The following is a 17,852-nucleotide window of genomic DNA, read 5'->3' on the forward strand; positions in this document are numbered from 1 at the left end:
TGATTCCAGCTCCACACCCTTCAGCCACTACCAGCCCTCCTGGCTGCTCTGAAGATCTCCCAAGCCAAGGATAATGGTTTAAGCACAGCTCTGTCCTTTGCAAGCTTCCTACATGTGGCAGTCTCTCCCCTTGTGAATCCATGGGTGTGCTGATGTACTCACTCTGTCCTCCTTGCTCCCGCTGCTCCCAGGCCTTGATCCTGTTCATGCTGTACTGCTGAATGGACCCTCCTGAGCCATCCCGAGCCCAGCCTGGAGGCTAGCCCCCCCTAGACCTGGGGGACCCCTCCCAGGCTACCGACGGTCTACTCAGAACTCCATCTTCCACCCGACTCCCTCAGTCAGCCTGACTATCCTATATTTACATATTTATGGGCTGGTTCATCACTTTACCAGGGCTACCAAACCTGGGATTAGTTAGACTCCCATAAACATGAGTTTAAGTCTCCACCTTTTCCTCCAACTGGCTTCTGGAATGGTCCTCCAGAACCAAGTGGAGGCAATAGAGTCCCAACCTGTTAAGCCATCCAGCTTGACCTGCAGTATCCCGACCTTAATCACAGACTCACACAGTTATCATAAGTCATACACAATAGATTTGCCTATACTATTGTAGTAGCATTCTGGAGGGTGCTACACTAGTATAAATATTTGAATATGTACAGTTTTGTTCAGTGCACATATTCACAGGAAGAGCAGAAGGTAACCTCATCAGTGTGAGTCTGCTCCTTTACTGTCTAATCACTGTCAAGGAAGGCTGGTGATCAAGCTGAATAGCTTAACTGCAGCATAGAACAGTGAGGTCCAACCTAACCATACCATCTAACAGGATTAAAGAGGTACTGTCACCTTCCCCATTTAGGGGAAAGTGACAGAGCTTTTGTAAATGTCCCTAAATCCCTTATACATTGCTCAAAAAAATAAAGGAACACTTTGAAAACACATCAGATCTCAATGGGGAAAAATATCATGCTGGATATCTATACTGATATGGACTGGGTAATGTGTTAGGAGCGTAAGAATACCCCATCGTTTGATGGAAATGAAAATAATCAACCTACAGAGGACTGAATTCAAAGACACCCCAAAAATCTGTGAAAAAATGATGCAGCAGGCTAGTCCATTTTGCTGAAATATCATTGCAAAATGGTACTCAGTCGATTGTATGGCCCCCCCCCCAAGTGCTGTATGCATGCCTGACAACTTCGGGGCATGCTACTACTGAGACGATGGATGGTGTCCAGATCTGGACCTGGGCATCACTGAGCTCCTGGACAATTTGAGGTGCAACCTCGTGGCGTCAGATGGACTGAAACATGATATCTCAGAGGTGTTCTATTGGATTTAGGTCAGGCGAGCATGGGGGCCATTCAATGGTATCAATTTCTTCACCCTCTAGGAACTGCCTGCATACTGTCGCCACATGAGGCCAGGCATTGTTGTGTACCAGGAGGAACCCAGGATCCACTGCACCAGTGTAGAGTCTGGCAATGGGTCCAAGGATTTCATCCTGATACCTAATGGCAGTCATGGTGCAATTGTCTAACCTGTAGAGATCTGTGCGTCCCTCCATGGATATGCCTCCCCAGACCATCAATGACCCACCATCAAAACGGTCATGCTAAACGATGTTACAGACAGCATAACATTCTCCACGGCTTCTCCAGACCCTTTCACGTCTGTCACCTGTGCTCAGGGTGAACCTGCTCTCATCTGTGAAAAGCATAGGGCGCCAGTGGCGGACCTGCCAATTCTGGTGTTCAAGGGCAAATGCCAATCAAGGTCTATGGTGCCGGGCAGTGAGCAAAGGGCCCCCTCTAGTGGGTCCTCAGGCCATCCTCATGAAGTCTGTTTCTGATTGTTTGGTCAGAGACATTCACACCAGTGGCCTGCTGGAGTTCATTTTGTAGGGCTCTGGCAGTGCTCATCCTGTTCCTCCTTGCACAAAGGAGCAGATACCGGTCCTGCTGATGGCTTAAGAACCTTCTAAGGCCCTGTCCAGCCCTCCTAGAGTAACTGCCTGTCTCCTGGAATCTCCTCCATGCTCTTGAGATTGTGTTGGGAGACACAGCAAACCTTCTGGCAGTGGCACGTATGGATGTGCCATCCTGGAGGAGTTGAGCTGTCTGTGCAACCTTTGTAGGGTCCAGGTATTGCCTCATGCTACCAGTAGTAACACTGACCCTATCCAACTGCAAAACTAGTGAAAAACAGTTAGAAAAGATGAGTAAAGAAAAAAAGTCAGTGGCCTCCACCTGTAAAAAAATTCCTGTTTTGGGGGTTGTCTCATTGTTGCTCATCTAATGCACCTGTTGTTAATTTCATTAACACCAAAACAGCTGAAACTGATTAACAACCCCCTCTGCTACTTAACTGACCAGATCAATATCCCAGGAGCTTAATTGACTTCATGCTATACTCTGATTCAAAAGAGTTCCTTTAACTTTTTTGAGCAGTGTACTTACTTTGCCAGCGCTCCTTTGCTGCTCCTGCATCTGTTACAGCCTCTACTAAAATCCCTAGCGACAGCTGGTGTTGGGCGCTAAGGGTAGCTATGACACAGTGGCGGACTGACCATTTGGAAACTCGGGCACTGCTCGAGGGCCCGGGGTCAGTAGGGGGCCCCATGAGATGCCCCTGGTACCTTTTTCATAGGCTGTTTTGAGTTTGGGCAAGGACACAGGGGCCCCATGATCCCCTATTGCCCGGGGGCCCCATGAGTTGTCAGTCCGCCCCTGCTATGACATTACTCCCCTGATCATGTAACAATGCTTGGGTCTAACTATTGGATGACAAAATATATGGCACGTAAAATCCTTCAGATTGATATTTTTCAGTTTACTATGTAGCTATTTCCCTGGAGTTCATCCTTAAAGCAATACTGTGCATGTGTGGCACGTTGGAACAGGAATCTGACTCACACTTGTATTTTTAGTTGCTCTGGTGCGGTTTCAAAAGGCGTTCCCCCATAACACAACAGCTGCATTCATCACAAGAAGGGGCACAGAAGAACTTCCGTGATTCATCGGTAATGGATATACTGCATGAAGACAGGAGGTGAGTGCTAGACTTAACACACAACACAATCAATAAAATGTATGAAGAACTTTAAGGTCATCAGAAAACAAGCAAGGCATGTCAGCATGACAAGCTTTTATAATTGTCAAACCTGCCCATCAATATGTAATAAACAAGCTCGGCAAAATTCCTTCTATCAGGAAAGATGTGAAATAATCATGTGGTAGAACACGTTAAATTTAATAAGGTTAATCTTTTTGAAAGCCGTGAAATGTTCTTCTGATGGTTGAATTAATCATGGCACAATTACTAGATGCCCTGTGTATGAACTTGATGACACACGTGCTGATCTAGTGTTTTTGGAAGTATCCTTCTTCCTTTATGCAGAACATACATGCATCAGTTCTTATATAACTGTCATTTGCAACACAAGTGGCTGCCTACGTCAACCTTATTATTGTAAGTGTGAAAGGTTTATGGGGAAAGGCAAGCCAAATCAGAAAGGGTAACCTCAGAAATGATAGATTGTTCCATAAACTATAATGTTGGCTTGGAAACATTTATTTGATCAAAATAAAAAGGAATGGTTTAAAAGCAGTGCTCGTAGTGCACTATGGCCAAATGTGGAGCTAACAGCTCTGTGGTTTGACAGTGACAGGACTGCAGGCAGCGCCGTGGATAAGGGGGTACCACCAGACCTCCTGTACGGGGCCCAGGCCAGCAGGTGGGCCCAGGCAGCTGGGTGCATCAGATGTGGGCATGGGGGGGTCAATTACTGTAACCGATCCCCTGTATGGCTCTCTCTGCAGCAGATTAAAGCTGCCTTCTTCTCCTCTCCTTCTTGCTGGCTATCGGCTGCTGCAGTGGGAGCCATACAGGGGATCAGTTCCAGTAATTGCTCCTGAGTGTCATTTCCCCCCCCCCCCCCCCCCCCGCATTGCTGCCATCTTCCCTCTTCTCCTTCTCACCAGCAGCTGCAAATGCGCAATATGTCACATTTACCAGCCCCTTTCTTTTCAGAATAAACACAATGAGTGATTGGTACCGATCACTCACTGTGTTCATTCATAACTGAAGCCTCGTAAACTGTGTTTTTTATTGTTTGTTTTTTTTGAGGGAGGGCCCTGTCAGGTTGGCTGTATAGGGCCCTGTGGTTTCTAACAGCAGCCCTGCCTGCAGGGGCATATATTATACAGTGATATAAAGATCTCTAATGACACAGCACTAACTTGACAATACGGAGACACAATATTATGGCACGTTCCTGATGATGCCTAGACCACAGAAATGAATCTGATTTAAATGAAGGCAATGGTTTAACAGTGGCAAACGTAGTACACTGTGGCCATATGTGGGTCTAACAACATTGTTGTTTGTTAGTGACAAACCTGCAGCAAATGAAAGGCAGAGCAGGGAAAAGGCTAATAGCTACAATGGTTTAATATTAGCAGAATTAGGTGCACTGGAGCCAAATATAGAGCTAATAGTGTTGCGATTTGGTAGTGATAAGCCTGCATAGAAACAAAATTGTGGAGTAATATGGCCCTCTAATCACACAGCGTTAATTGACAACAGGGAAGCCAAAAGAAAAATGATTGACTATAAATGAGCAAATGTTTGAATTTGTTGGAAACAAATGGACAAATCCTGGCAATATTCAGGCAACAGACAATCTTGACAGTATGCAAGCAACAAATAAGCAATTGTAAAAATATTGGACACAATAAGAGTGACAATGAGAATGACAATAGTGATAATAATGGTAACAATAACAGAATAACTCAGATAACAGTGAGCTCAGTCCCTTCCTCTCCCCTTCAATCACCTTTATTCCAGACCATTCCTCATTTCAAGGAGATGCTGCAATTCTACACCACCTGTGGTCAGAGTAAAGAGCTAGCAGAGCAGAGAGCATAGCCTGCACCTCTTCCCAGCTCTCTTCACCTCCCAACTGCCTTATAACCAGGGGTGGACTGACAACTCATGGGGCCCCCGGGCAATAGGGGATCATGGGGCCCCTGTGTCCTTGCCCAAACTCAAAAAAGCCAATGAAAAAGGTACCAGGGGCATCTCATGGGGCCCCCTACTGACCCCGGGCCCTCGGGCAGTGCCCGAGTTTCCAAATGGTCAGTCTGCACCTGCTTATAACCACTTCCATTTTCTAGTTGAAAGCAGAAGTGACACTGTTATCACTATTCCTATCATTCTATAAAGGCAGAACTATTGGGAGCTTTCCATAAGCCAGATCCGGAGAATTCCCAGCTATGCAAATAAATGAAGACTGAGACTTCTCTGTAACAGCCTTTGTACATGGAGGATCATGAATGCACCTGATAAATTTCAACACCAAAATCTCAACAAGATATAGAGAGCCAGCAGGTGATTCACCAAAACAGCATTTAATCAGCAGTTTGGGGTGGACTATTTTCCATTATCCAGATTTCAATCTGTGATAACAGCACAAGGTATATAAACTATATTAATTATAGCAAATTACTACAACAACAAAAACAAAAAGGGATTTGAGACAGATGGATCAAAGCATGAGAAAAATATCACAACCAGCCAACTCACAAAAACAACAGCTGACGTTTAGGATGGTCCAGCAGCTCTTCAGAGACAGAGAAAAATATTTATTGAACTTGTGCAACTCAGATTGCACCAACATATTCTTACAAAGAACATTGCACCATTCACATCAATCCCCATCCTGGAAGCAACTTACAACCTAAATTCCTACCATATACACAAGGAAAAGTAGGAAAGAAGGAGTGCCCTGTAAACAAAAGAATGCAAATAAGATAAGTTAAAAGGTAATTTTTGAAAGTAGTGACTTGTACATGGAGCCAACACTGCACGTGCAACAACAGCTGTCACTTTTCAGTCTATTCTCTGATACCATAAACAGTGATGTTCCCAAGAAACAATAAATATAATATAAATATTAATACGTCCCATAATGAAAAATTAAAAATTAAAGTCCAATATAATTTCCACACTGTGAGTCCACTTAAAAATAATTTCCAGCGAAAAAATTATATCAATACATTGAAACCACATGCTGTGCCCGTCATGCACCCCCTCTCAGGTGTGCACTCACCAGAACAAAGCCCTTAATTAGCTTGATCATAAAGGTATCCAAATGTTGAGATCAAGAGGTTCCTCCAAGAATCACCCTTATCATGAATGGTTTCCAGGATCATAGTAAACACTCCACTCCATTGTTACATAGAAAGAGAAAAAATTTAGCTCCAATCGTGTATTACCCAAGATAAACAACTTTAATAGGCCAAATATTGCACTTACAGCGATTAAAAACTCAATAAGCCTTTTAAAACATATCACTCAGTGACTCAGATGCATGGTGCTCTCACCACCTCCAGAACTGCCAGACAGAACGCCATCACGTCACTTCCGGTTACGGATCCGCGTCGCTTCCGGTTCACCGCACCGTCACGCCTAAGGCCGTTCCCCTGAAACGCGTTGGATCAATGTCTTTGTTGTTACTTTCAATAAGCACCTTTTAAGCTACTTTTCCAAGTCTACACGTGGAAACGACCATAAGGCCGTACCAAAATGGCAGCAACCCAAACTTGGTTTCATTGCCAATCTTTATTAGTGGGCACAACCTGCGGAAGGAACTCCTTCCTACCTTGCCAACACAACCACCCACCAGCGAATAGCAACTGATCCAGTCAGTCCAGCATAAACGAGATACCATATACACAAGGACAATTAGTAGGACAATCACACTGGTGTTTTTGGGCCGCATTCTCACTCTTTTTTTGTGGCCCTCAGTCATTTTAGGAATTTACACTCAACAAGGTTCAGACTGATAAAGGCTACTCTTCTTTATTGTATCCTTTCAGCTGATTGCTTCACAACACTGGGTTGTTTTGATAATGTTTTGATAATGCTGGTAACGTTAGCTGTGTAGTCACGTTAAAAACATGAGTTTTTCAGTGTTTTTGCATTAGCGTTTAGCAGCGGTTTGACGGTTTTAGCAGCGATTTCCCACTATTGCGTTATATAGCAGTTTTTTCTTGGTCAAAAAAAGTCCAAAAATGCCGGTTTGCGGTTTTTACCATGATTTACAGCGTTTTTCAGCTCCAGAACGTTTTTACAGCTAACAAAACTCCTCTAGCAACCCACTAGTTCTGGGTTTTTTCCAGCCAAACAACGTCCCAACCAAAAAACGTTGATTACAGTCTATGTGTGTATGAACACATAGGATAACATGCTGGGGGGTTTACTAGCTGTAGAAGATGAGCAGGTGGAGAGGGAATAGGTTGGGCAGGGCCTCTTCTAAATGCAACAGTCATGAAGACAAGGTGTGTAGTGACATGGGACAGAAGGCTCCTGTACTGTGCACTTTCACACAATAAAAGAGAAAAATTCCCAGCTCAACTTACCAACCAGCTTGCAAACAAATCAAATTAGCCTGTCTAACAGTATGCATTAAAAACAGGGGTTTAGTTAGCATACATTTGCAAACACATGCGTAAGCTGCAGAGCACCCTGATATTCTACAGTTCCTAACTCTACAAGTTTTGAGAGCCCCCATAGTAGAGGCACATGTATTTAATGGATAGACTGAGGGCAGGTGGACCTGAGGGAGCCCACCCCTCCTTGAAGGTACAGGAGCGCACTAGACACCCAGCATGTAGCACAATGGCAGGTAAGGTGTCCAGTGCACCCCCTAATGGATAGACTGAGGGCAGGTAAACCTGAGGGAGCCCGCCTCTCCTTAAAGGTACAGGAGTGCACTGGACACCCAGCATACAGCACAATACATTTTCACACCCCTACACACAGTGCATGGTTAATCTCAAGGAACTGCAATAATGTTTGATTCTCACATTAATGCAGTCTCCGCCTTGGTGAGCACGTGCAAGGCAAAAGGTACCACCACGTCCAGAGTGATTGGCCCATCCACAAGCTCCACTAAGTGAGGGTCAAACCGTAAATTACACTGAACATGGAAACGCTAGAACTATCTAACTGAGGGACTGTACTGCTGGTAACAAAACAGAAGGAAGAGGGGGTACTGTGGAACATACCAAACACAAAACAACTGTCAACTGGATCAGAAATGATGAAAATCTATAAAGGAGCCCCGGATAGCAGTAAAACCATGACAAGGCTTCCAATCCTTCCCCCATGCTATCCAAAACAAAGAAAAAAGGTTTTTGCTGGACATACACTTTAAGTAGGTGTGGCCCTCAGTAGACGTATTTGGGTTGATTTACTAAACCTGCAGAGTGGAAAATCTACAGCTCTACATAGAAACCAATCAACTTCCAGTTTTGGTTTTTTTTTTGTGTTTTGTCAAACCTTAATTGAACAAGCTGAAGTTAGAAGCTGATTGGCTACCATGCGCTGCTGCACAAGATTTTGCACTCTGCAGTTTTAGTAAATCAACCCCAATGCGGCCATTGCACATTTATTTCAGTGCAGCCATGTCAAACTGAAAGGAAAAAGTAGGCCAAATTAAGACCAATTTTAGGAGCTCTATGTGCCGCCCATCCATCTCTCCTATCCAGGCAGCCCCGGCCCACCAGGCAAATGCCCAATGTGCCCTATGGCCAGTCAGGGCCTTCCTTTAATAATTTTACACCAGGCAGAAACAAAGCTTCAACGCTTTACTTTTTCTTCCCTACATAACTAAACACTAACTCAAGAGTGTGTGCTGCCCCGGCATACCTGCAATAGTGGAGTTCATCAGAAATAAAGTCCATGGTTATTGGCAGAGTCCAGGAGATGGTGTCTTCGGGGTGAACCTCAGGTTTCTACATCGTGGGATGTAGCAAGGGTTGACAGCAAAAACAGGCAAAAGCAAGACTCAAGACTTATTTCCCCCTTTTTCCCTCTCTTAATCTCGGCCTCTGACCCTTTTTACACAGTAGCAGTGGGTGGGACCCAAAAAGCCTGCCAAGAGGAAATCCCGGGAGCTAACGTTAACCCTAACCCTCTCATCTGGGCCAGCACCTAGCTAGCTAAAGTGCAACCTACTTACATTCAATTTTATTCTGTTCTCTGAAACCTATAGAAAAATTAAGACTGATGAGAAGAGCGATGGCAGCGTCAAATGTGTTTGTCCCTTTTTGTAGTTTTTTCTTTTTTAACCTATAGATCTATATTTGTCCTCAGACTACATCATATATGTCAATTTAAATTTTTCCAATATTTTCACCATAAAGAAGAAGTGGTGGCAGGAGGAGTGTGCAAACTACGCCAAATTACCCTATCTTTTCATCAACCTACAGTACATAATAGTTTGGCCGGTTTTCTCCATAATATAATTATTGCTGAATAAAGTCTTAGGTTTACAAAGCAGATCTTACAAAAGTCACATGATACATTCCAAAAACCGCAGGGAAATAAACTCTGAGCGTAATCAAGATGTTCTAGATTTGATCCCGTCACATACTAGAGTTTCTGGTTAAACAGGGCGTGTTTTGGCTCACTAAAAGATGCTCAGCTCTGACTAACGTTTATTATTAATTTGTTACTGATTGAGATGAGGACACCTATGAAGACAAAGGTTTGAGTCAGCCACAGCTTCACACTTGGATCTGTCACCAGTTCTCAAAACACGTCTACAGGGTTATGCTGGATAAATAAGAGTTTACACCTTGAAGGAGTTCCAACTATACGGTAAGAAGTACTATGTATTTGTTTTTTAGTTTGACTAGTTCACATCCATTAACTTGCGTGTATTTTTCAATCATTTTCAATAATTTTCAAGTTATTACTGTATATTATTTGTGTTGTGGTGGATTGATTAGGATTAACTATATAAGACAGGTAGTATTTTGAGGGTTTATTTGCATTTTGCAAATTTTTTTACTAGGGATATACTAATGAGGGATGTAAACCAGGGCCCAGCATTCAAAATATGATCAATATCTAACAAACAAACACATACGTCACACAATATGGTTAATTTTAGATTACAAAAGCTTCTTTTAAGTACTATATGCCTCCAGGTAATGCTTCACTTGGCACAAGTATTCGTAAACTAACCCAGCAGGGACTACTGACGGTTATGGGCTTGGCAGCTATGGTTGATGCATCTCCAGTAGTGTGCTGTCCACCAGGTCTGGGACTAGGAGGGCAAAAGGTTTGACTGGCCCTGGGCACAGTCTTTTCATGTGGAGAATGGGTGCATTCATATGCAATTTACCACAGTATTTGTATTATAATGAATCACCATTGAATTTATACATAAATTAATCGCCATGGATATGCAAATAAATGATCCACAGCAACATTCTGCATTCTTTTGCATTGCACATCACGACTGCATTGTGGGGTAAACAATTGTTTTCGATATACCCTTATGGTGCCCTGCTTTAATTAGGAGCATAAACATGCCGCTCTGGCAATATTTTTTTTATTGTGAACAGACACTGGATCATACAGTATGTTAGTACGTACAGGGACAATCACAGTGAACCTATACCATGTGATAGCTGTGGCCAATCACAGCGATCACAAAAATGATTGCTTATACAGCCTGCATGGCTATATAAGCAATTACAGCGTAAAAAAAAAAAACTATTCCCCATCCCCCCCCCCCCCAGATCAATACAGTGCCACTATGGTGACACTGCACTGTTCTGATGACAGTATGTAAAAAACAAATTGTTACAGTATCCCTGATCACCACCCCACTAGTCCCAGTGTATCTGATCAGTACTACACCAGTCAGATGGTCCCTAATCACCACCACATCTGCCCTAGTATCCCTGACTACCGCCACACCAGTCCCAGTGTCCCAAATCACCACACCAGTCATACTGTCACTATAAGGACTTGTTCATGTATGCAATGCTCTCTGAAAAACCATTTGTGTTTGGATCACTCTTCAGAGAGCAATTTACAGGCAGTCCGAAGGCATTCTATCATCTGCTTACCACCTCCTTTAACCCCTTGGACCCTGCACAAGCACCCCCATTCACTTGAATGGGTCGAGATTGGCGGGTGAACATGGATACAATTCCTGCCACAGCTGCAAAGCAAAACATAGCAGCCATGCCATGTATACACCCCCAGTCACTGCCTCTTCAGCTAAATAGGGTAACAGTTGAGGGGCTGTAAAACAGCGGCCCAACCACAAGGTTTTACTTCCCCCCAATCTCATGTGCATGAGCCCTAATTGTGCAGCCATAAGGCCAGTCATAGTGTCACCACCAAACCAGCTAAAATCAGTGTTCATGATTGCCACCATAACAGACCAGTGTATGTGAGCAACAGTGTTCCTTATCACCACCACAACAGTTGCAATGTCAATAGTGTCCCTAATTGTCACCATACCCATCCCAAATGTCACTTGATCAATAAAAGTCAACAGCAGTGTTCCTGATTACTGCCATACTAGTCCCCAGTGTCATTAGACCAGTGCAGCAAGCAACAGTATTCCTGATTACCGCCACACCAGTGCAGTGCTGTCTCCACCTCTCACCTCTTCTAACCCTGACCTGTTTATTGACCACGTTTTTGCTTGATGCCTTGACCAATCCTTAGCCTGTTTGCTGAACATGTCTCTGCTGCCTGAACTGACCCATCTGAATGTCAAACTGACTGAGTTTCTGCGAAACACTTGTCACAGCCATCCCCTGGGGAGAATCACACTCCTGGAATCACAGGAACTCTTTGTTCTTTCTTTCTTCAGCCTCCTGTATTTCCTAGCCCCTGAACATGGCATTCCTGGTGGTAGCCATGTACTAGTAGGCTAGGATTGTTTTGCATATAGGAACAGGGATTGCTATAGGTGACGCTACACTAAGCTATATTCTCGGACCACTCATACAGAGGTGACCAATACAGCACATTGGTTTTGATACAATTGGTTGATATGTGTCACACACAAGATACAATGTCTGGTACATAATCAGTCCAGATAGTGAAAAAGTCTCATATATGGTATTGCCATGCTCAGGAGGAGTAGCAGAATGTGTTTTGGGGTGTAATTCTAAGTATGCCCTTGCTTTATGTGAAAAATTTCTTATTAAATTGACAACTTTGGAAAACTAATTTTCCACATTTGTCAAAAACTGTTGGCAAAAAATAAATTCTTTAAAAGATTCACTGTGCCTCTTAAAAATACCCTAGGATAAAATTAGATGTGTAATTTATGCCCCTAGAAAGTCTGAAGGTGCTCCTTGTATTTTGGGCCTCTCTATAAGTGATTAAACTGTGAGTGGTATTGCCATATTGGAAGCAGTAGCAAAATGTCTTTTGGGGTGTAATTCTAAGTATGTTAGAAATATCTTATTAATTGACAACTTTGTGTAAAAAAAATAATTTTCATTTTCATTCCACATTTGCAAAAAAAAAGTCTTCAGAAGACATGCCTCAAAGAAAATACCTTAGGGTGTAGAAAATGTGTAGAAAATGTGAATTTTCTACTGTCCTGCTTCTTCAGGGCCTCCAAAAATGTGATCAGTAATTAGGAAATTATACAGTACGTATAATTTATGCCCCTGGGGCGTCTGAAGGTGCTCCTCAGATTTTGTGGCTAGACATAGAGAACTAGATTGTGTTTTGGAGTGTATTTGTAAGTCTTCATATTCCCAAAAAATTGTGACAAAATATTTAAACTTCAAAAAACTCACCATGCCTCTTACTAAATACTTTCCAAAAAGGGGTCATTTGGGGGTAATTGTACTGTCCTGGCATTTTGAAGCTACAAGAAATAAGATAGGCAGGCAGTACAACAGAAACAGTTTTCAAATATACAGTATATACCATAGTACTATAACTTTCACACAGACATAAAATATACACCTCAAATTTCAAAGAAAGATTATTCATTTGCAAAATGTTATAACAAAAACTAAGAAACTTTTTTTTTAAATTGTTTTCACAATTTTTGGTCTTTTTTCCTTTATATGGCAAAACATTTAAAAAAAAATCAGTGGTGGTTAAATACCAATAAAGGAAAGCTTCATCTGTCTCAAAAAAAGTTTATAAAATTAATTTGGGCACTGTGTTGCATGACTGAGTAATTGCCATTGAACGTGTGACAGCGCTGAAAGCTGAAAAATGGCCTATGCAGGAAGGTGGTGAAATAGTCGAGTCTCGGGTCTTGTAATGCTTAGGAAAGTAAAGACAAGAGACCGTGAAAATATAAAAAGGAGAAAGAAAGATAATGTGGAAGAAGGAGGGGGAGCGGTTAAGAGACCAAGAAGGAGGAGGATGGAGAAGAAGTAGATAAGTTCCCCTCCTACACACCTGCACATCTCATAGATGTAATGCCAGCTGACCTTGTTAAGAGTAGGAGATCCACAGAGACTGGATCTTGAGGAATTTCTCATGGGTTTCAAAAGAAATAGTCGATATTCTTCATTATTGAGGCAGAATATTTTTCAATTTGTTTAATGCCAATAGAAAGCAACCTGCTAGAGTCAGCTAAAATAAAAAGTTGGGGCAAGGATCTCAGGCGGAAATTTTCAGGTTGACATGCTCAAAATTTTTATGATGCCAACAAAAAAGTAAATACTGTACACTGAAATTCTTTGATTGAACTTTAACGTGTATTTAAAGCCAGAAATTTTCCTAGTTTTGGATAGAGGAGAAAGGGTTAAAACTCCTGCCAGGTAATTTTTTCGTTGTCTGTATACCAGTGGGTACATTTCCTTTCACTTCCTGTCCCAGAGGCCCAACAGGAAGTTAGAGTAAATTTCCCAAAGAATGGGGAATTCCCCTCCTAGAGAGTAGTCACCAGAATTGGTCTGCTCATTGGAAGATTTTCCCTCACATTTTGTTCTGGTACCAGCTGTTACTTCTTTATGAGTAACAATGGTCACCGGTACAAATAGAGTGGTCAATCCCACCATTGGGGACACAGGCAGCATTAAAAATTTGACAGAGAACCTAACAATTCTACACTCTATTCAAAACCAAACAAAAAGTTGCCCGGTGGGCATAAAATAGTAAAATGGCTACAACATTGCATAGTAGGCAAATTTGGGTGTTTGTACATCAACCAACCCACTATTTTAGAGCACACCAGGAGCTACGAAACCTTGGGCACTCTGCTATGCAAATAGCAACGAAAGGTCATGGCCTATGGCCAATAACCTCCAACTTCAAATGCCTCACTACTGACCAATAACTGTTATGAAGGCGCCCACAACTCTATTTGTCGATATCTACATCACAATGTATACTGGAGTTCAAGGCACTCTATAAGAAGCAAGGGGGATGTGCATGCCCTTAAAGGTACCCACTATATAAGTGCCACTTTGCTATTATGTACCTACAGATACCTTTAAAAACAAAATCAAATAAAACAATAGGTCAAACTAAGTATAATTCACATTAGGTCTACAGAGGGTCACACCTACTTCCTGCTAAAATTAAAAAAAGCATTACCGCAATTCAGTGATTAATATAATAATCATAACTACCACTTTCAACATTTTATTACTGTGAAAGGAGCCAGGATAAAAAAATTTTATTGAGTGCTCAACTTGAAAAATTATGTAAGGAAATGTAGTGCTTGTGAACTACAGAACAAGCTGAGGTTTCATTACATTTTATGTCTCAAAACTGGCCAAGAGACAAAAAAGCAAAGGCAAGGGGCTTGTATGTGGATCAATAGTATAAGTCTGACACATCTTTGTTTTACAGAGCACTATGAGTTTTCCAAAGAGATCACAGCAGAAGCTGTTTGCTTTTCGACTCTCTCTTTCTCTTTGAATAAAACTTTCTATGGGCCCCCTATGAAAGCTATGGAGGAAAGTAGGGGGTTAGTCACTGTTCCTCCACAGGTGGGAAGTCCATTGCAATGAGAAAATGTTTTAATTTTGGGAAAAGTCATTTAAAGAGGACCTATCCTTAAACATATCTCCAGACAGAGATTCTACTCCAAACTACAGTTATCCTGGTTTTTAAGGAACCAATGTGGACTTCACAAACACAAACATTTCCCAGCACACTTATCAGCTAGCCTGCAAAAAAAACAAAAACAAAACAAATTAACCCTGTCTAACAATTCACAAGAAAAAAAATGAGGTTTTAGTTGTACACATTTGCAAATATATGTGGAAGCCGCAGTGCCTACATCAAGGCTCTGCTGTATACTGCGGTCTTAACTCTTTAAAGGCACAGGGCCATATTGGACACCCAGCAAAAGCACAATGGCAGCTGAAAGCATCCAATGCATCTCCACAACAACTCCATTGGACAAGCTATACAAAAATATGGCAATCACCCCAATCTATACCTAACCTATGGGCTAGGGGAGGTTGCCATATTTTTATATAGCTTGTTCATTGGACTTGGTGTGGGGACACGTTGGATGCTTTCTGCTGCCATTATGTTTTTGCTTTGTGTTCAATGTGTCTTTAAGGAGGAGTGGCAAACCATCCCTTAATATATCCACTGCTATAAATGCTCCAGCTTGGAGACTCTCAAATTATAGAATTAGGATCCGCAGTATACAGAGGAGCCTTGACTTATGCATGGCAGCTTCCATATATATTTGCAAATGTGTGCAACTAAAACCTCTGTTTTTAATGTGAATTGTAAGACAGGGTCACTTAGTTTTTTTATTTATTTGTGATATGTGTTGCCCCTCCATGTGCACCTTACTGCAAAGGCTAGTTATATTTTGGGATGGTTGCCATCTTTTCGTATAGCTTGTTCACTGATATGGATTCTCTCCTCTTCCAATCCTGAAGCTGCTGGGCTTTCTTGGTACAATTAATCATACCTCTCCTAGTAAAATTTGGTACAGCTGATTGAATAATAAAATGGTACATGATTCACTCTATTTTAATGGCCAGTTTCTCATCCAATCAATAATTACTTCATGGAAGAGGCCTATGAAATATGCGAATTCTATTTTTAACTGTGTGGCAAAAACCCTTTTTTTTTGTTTTGTTTTTTGTTTTGGATAGAGTGGGGAAAAACCTCTTTTAGGATTTGAATTGCTACCTGAGCTCTGTTACAGAAATTTTCCCTCATTTCCTGTTCAGCTGACAACACTTTACCAGAAAAGAAGTGAGGAGCACTTTTCTACAGCAACATATATGAAAAAAAGATTGTAGTGAATTTATTTTATAGTAGAGTAGGGGGAAGCTAGAACCCTTGTTAGATATGTATTGATGGCTGTGTTCCTATTGCAAATGTTCCCTTACTTTCTGCCTGTTAAATCATGAGATACAAGGAAAAAATTGGTAAAAAAAAAGCTCTTTAATGATGTCCTAGCTATCAATTAGAACTGAGAGGGGTTCTAATCCCTCCCCTTTGTATGCTTACAATGGTCAGATTTTATTAATTTATACTAAAAAAAAATACTTGGTTTCAAAAGGAAAAAAATGTTGTGACTGATTAAAACTGGTATTAGCCATATGGCTTTTTTGACCTTCATTGTTTTGTTATGTCACATACTCACCTCTGCTGAAACTCTGATGTAAGGCGACACATGTTGAGTTTTGAGTTATTTTGGGGAATCAGTTGAGCACTTTTTATTCTTGTACTTTTTTGAGGGAGGAGCAATAATGAGAAATATTTTACTTAGTTATCAGATTCTGGAAATCAGAGTAATTTCAGATTAGTGAACAATGTCAGAACTCATTGGAGACTGGACTTAAGCCTACTACACACGACCAGAAAATTATTTGAAAAATACCGCTTTCAAAACAATCGTATGATAATGTGATCGTTAGTACACAGCTTTTGTCTGAAACTATTTGAACAGACAAGCAAGAAAATTTTTCTCGTACAATACCAGATCGTACCATTTTCGTTTAATTAGTACAGTTTTCAGCCAAAAATACAATACAAATACATTACATCACTTCCGAATTTTGGTAACTTTAGTAACCTCTTCACTTTCGATATGAGACTAGCATGCGAAAAAAAAATAATCGGATGATCATTTGTCTGATATTCTCATCGTGTGTATTGGGCTTTAAGAGATGTTAGATAGGATAGTTTCCCTGGAATTATTTTTGCTCTCCCTGCAGATATTAAGCCAAATGAGAAATGTTGGTTACAATGTAGTAAAATGTTGTAATAAAAGTTATATTTTAAGCCTTAGTCCCCGGTCACACCGGAGCAGGGGGGGACTGACCATTTGGAAACGCAGGCACTGCCCGAGGGCCCGGGGTCAGTAGGGGGCCCCATGAGATGCCCCTAGTACCTTTTTCATAGGCTTTTTTGAGTTTGAGCAAGGACACAGGGACCACATGATCCCCTATTGCTCGGGGGCCCCATGAGTTGTCAGTCCGCCCCTGCACCTGCCCCATCCCCTGTCCACCTTTGTGAATTGTCATGTAATCTGATCATTTCAAATCGCAGGACAAGTTGCACCCTATTATGGAAGGGGTCAAATCGGTGCGACTTTGACTCCCGTCAGAGTCTCAGTGACTTTGAAAGTAGTTCATACACTACTTTTTGCAAGTCCAGGTGCGACTCGCTTATACATCTGTGCATGCCGTCACACAGATGTCTTCCAAGTCGCACCTGAATTCGCACTGATATCCAACTTTGAAATCGCACAATTTCAAAGTAGGATTCGGTGTGACCGAAAACTAATTCAGTATGGTATATGGTGATTGTAGAGCATCATCCACATTCAGATGTTACACTGTGGCTGTCTGAGATGTTGTGAATGAGGCTATTGCATTATTAGAAGTATACAATCAGATTGTGCAATCTCCTTTAGATTCATTATTAACGATGTAGCGGAAGACCTGCCTGAGTTGATACAAACTGAACGGATTGTTAGTTTAGTATTTTAGTTTTAGTAAAGGGAATTGTGCAGAGATTGTACAACTGATTAGTAGAGCAGGGGCGGATTGACCATTCGAGCACTC

The 17,852-nt window shown here is 41.8% G+C and overlaps 1 protein-coding gene across 2 annotated transcripts in view; it reads left to right on the forward strand.

The window, feature by feature from the left end:
- The first annotated feature begins 2,929 nt into the window (after positions 1-2,929).
- Positions 2,930-17,852, forward strand: part of LOC149465859 (protein-glutamine gamma-glutamyltransferase E-like) — a 43,183-nt gene continuing 28,260 nt past the window's right edge. Inside the window, exons 1-2 of one of the 2 annotated variants that reach the window (XM_089673389.1) lie at positions 2,986-3,057; positions 9,539-9,675. The gene's annotated coding sequence lies outside the window, so the exon portion shown is untranslated. Of the gene's footprint in view, positions 3,058-9,538; positions 9,676-17,852 lie in introns of both variants that reach the window. The other variant, XM_089673390.1, reaches the window with a different exon arrangement.

Source organism: Staurois parvus, unplaced genomic scaffold (assembly GCF_062004578.1).
Source record: "Staurois parvus isolate SC_StPar_1 unplaced genomic scaffold, SC_StPar_1.0 ptg000137l, whole genome shotgun sequence".
NCBI classification, from domain to species: domain Eukaryota; kingdom Metazoa; phylum Chordata; class Amphibia; order Anura; family Ranidae; genus Staurois; species Staurois parvus.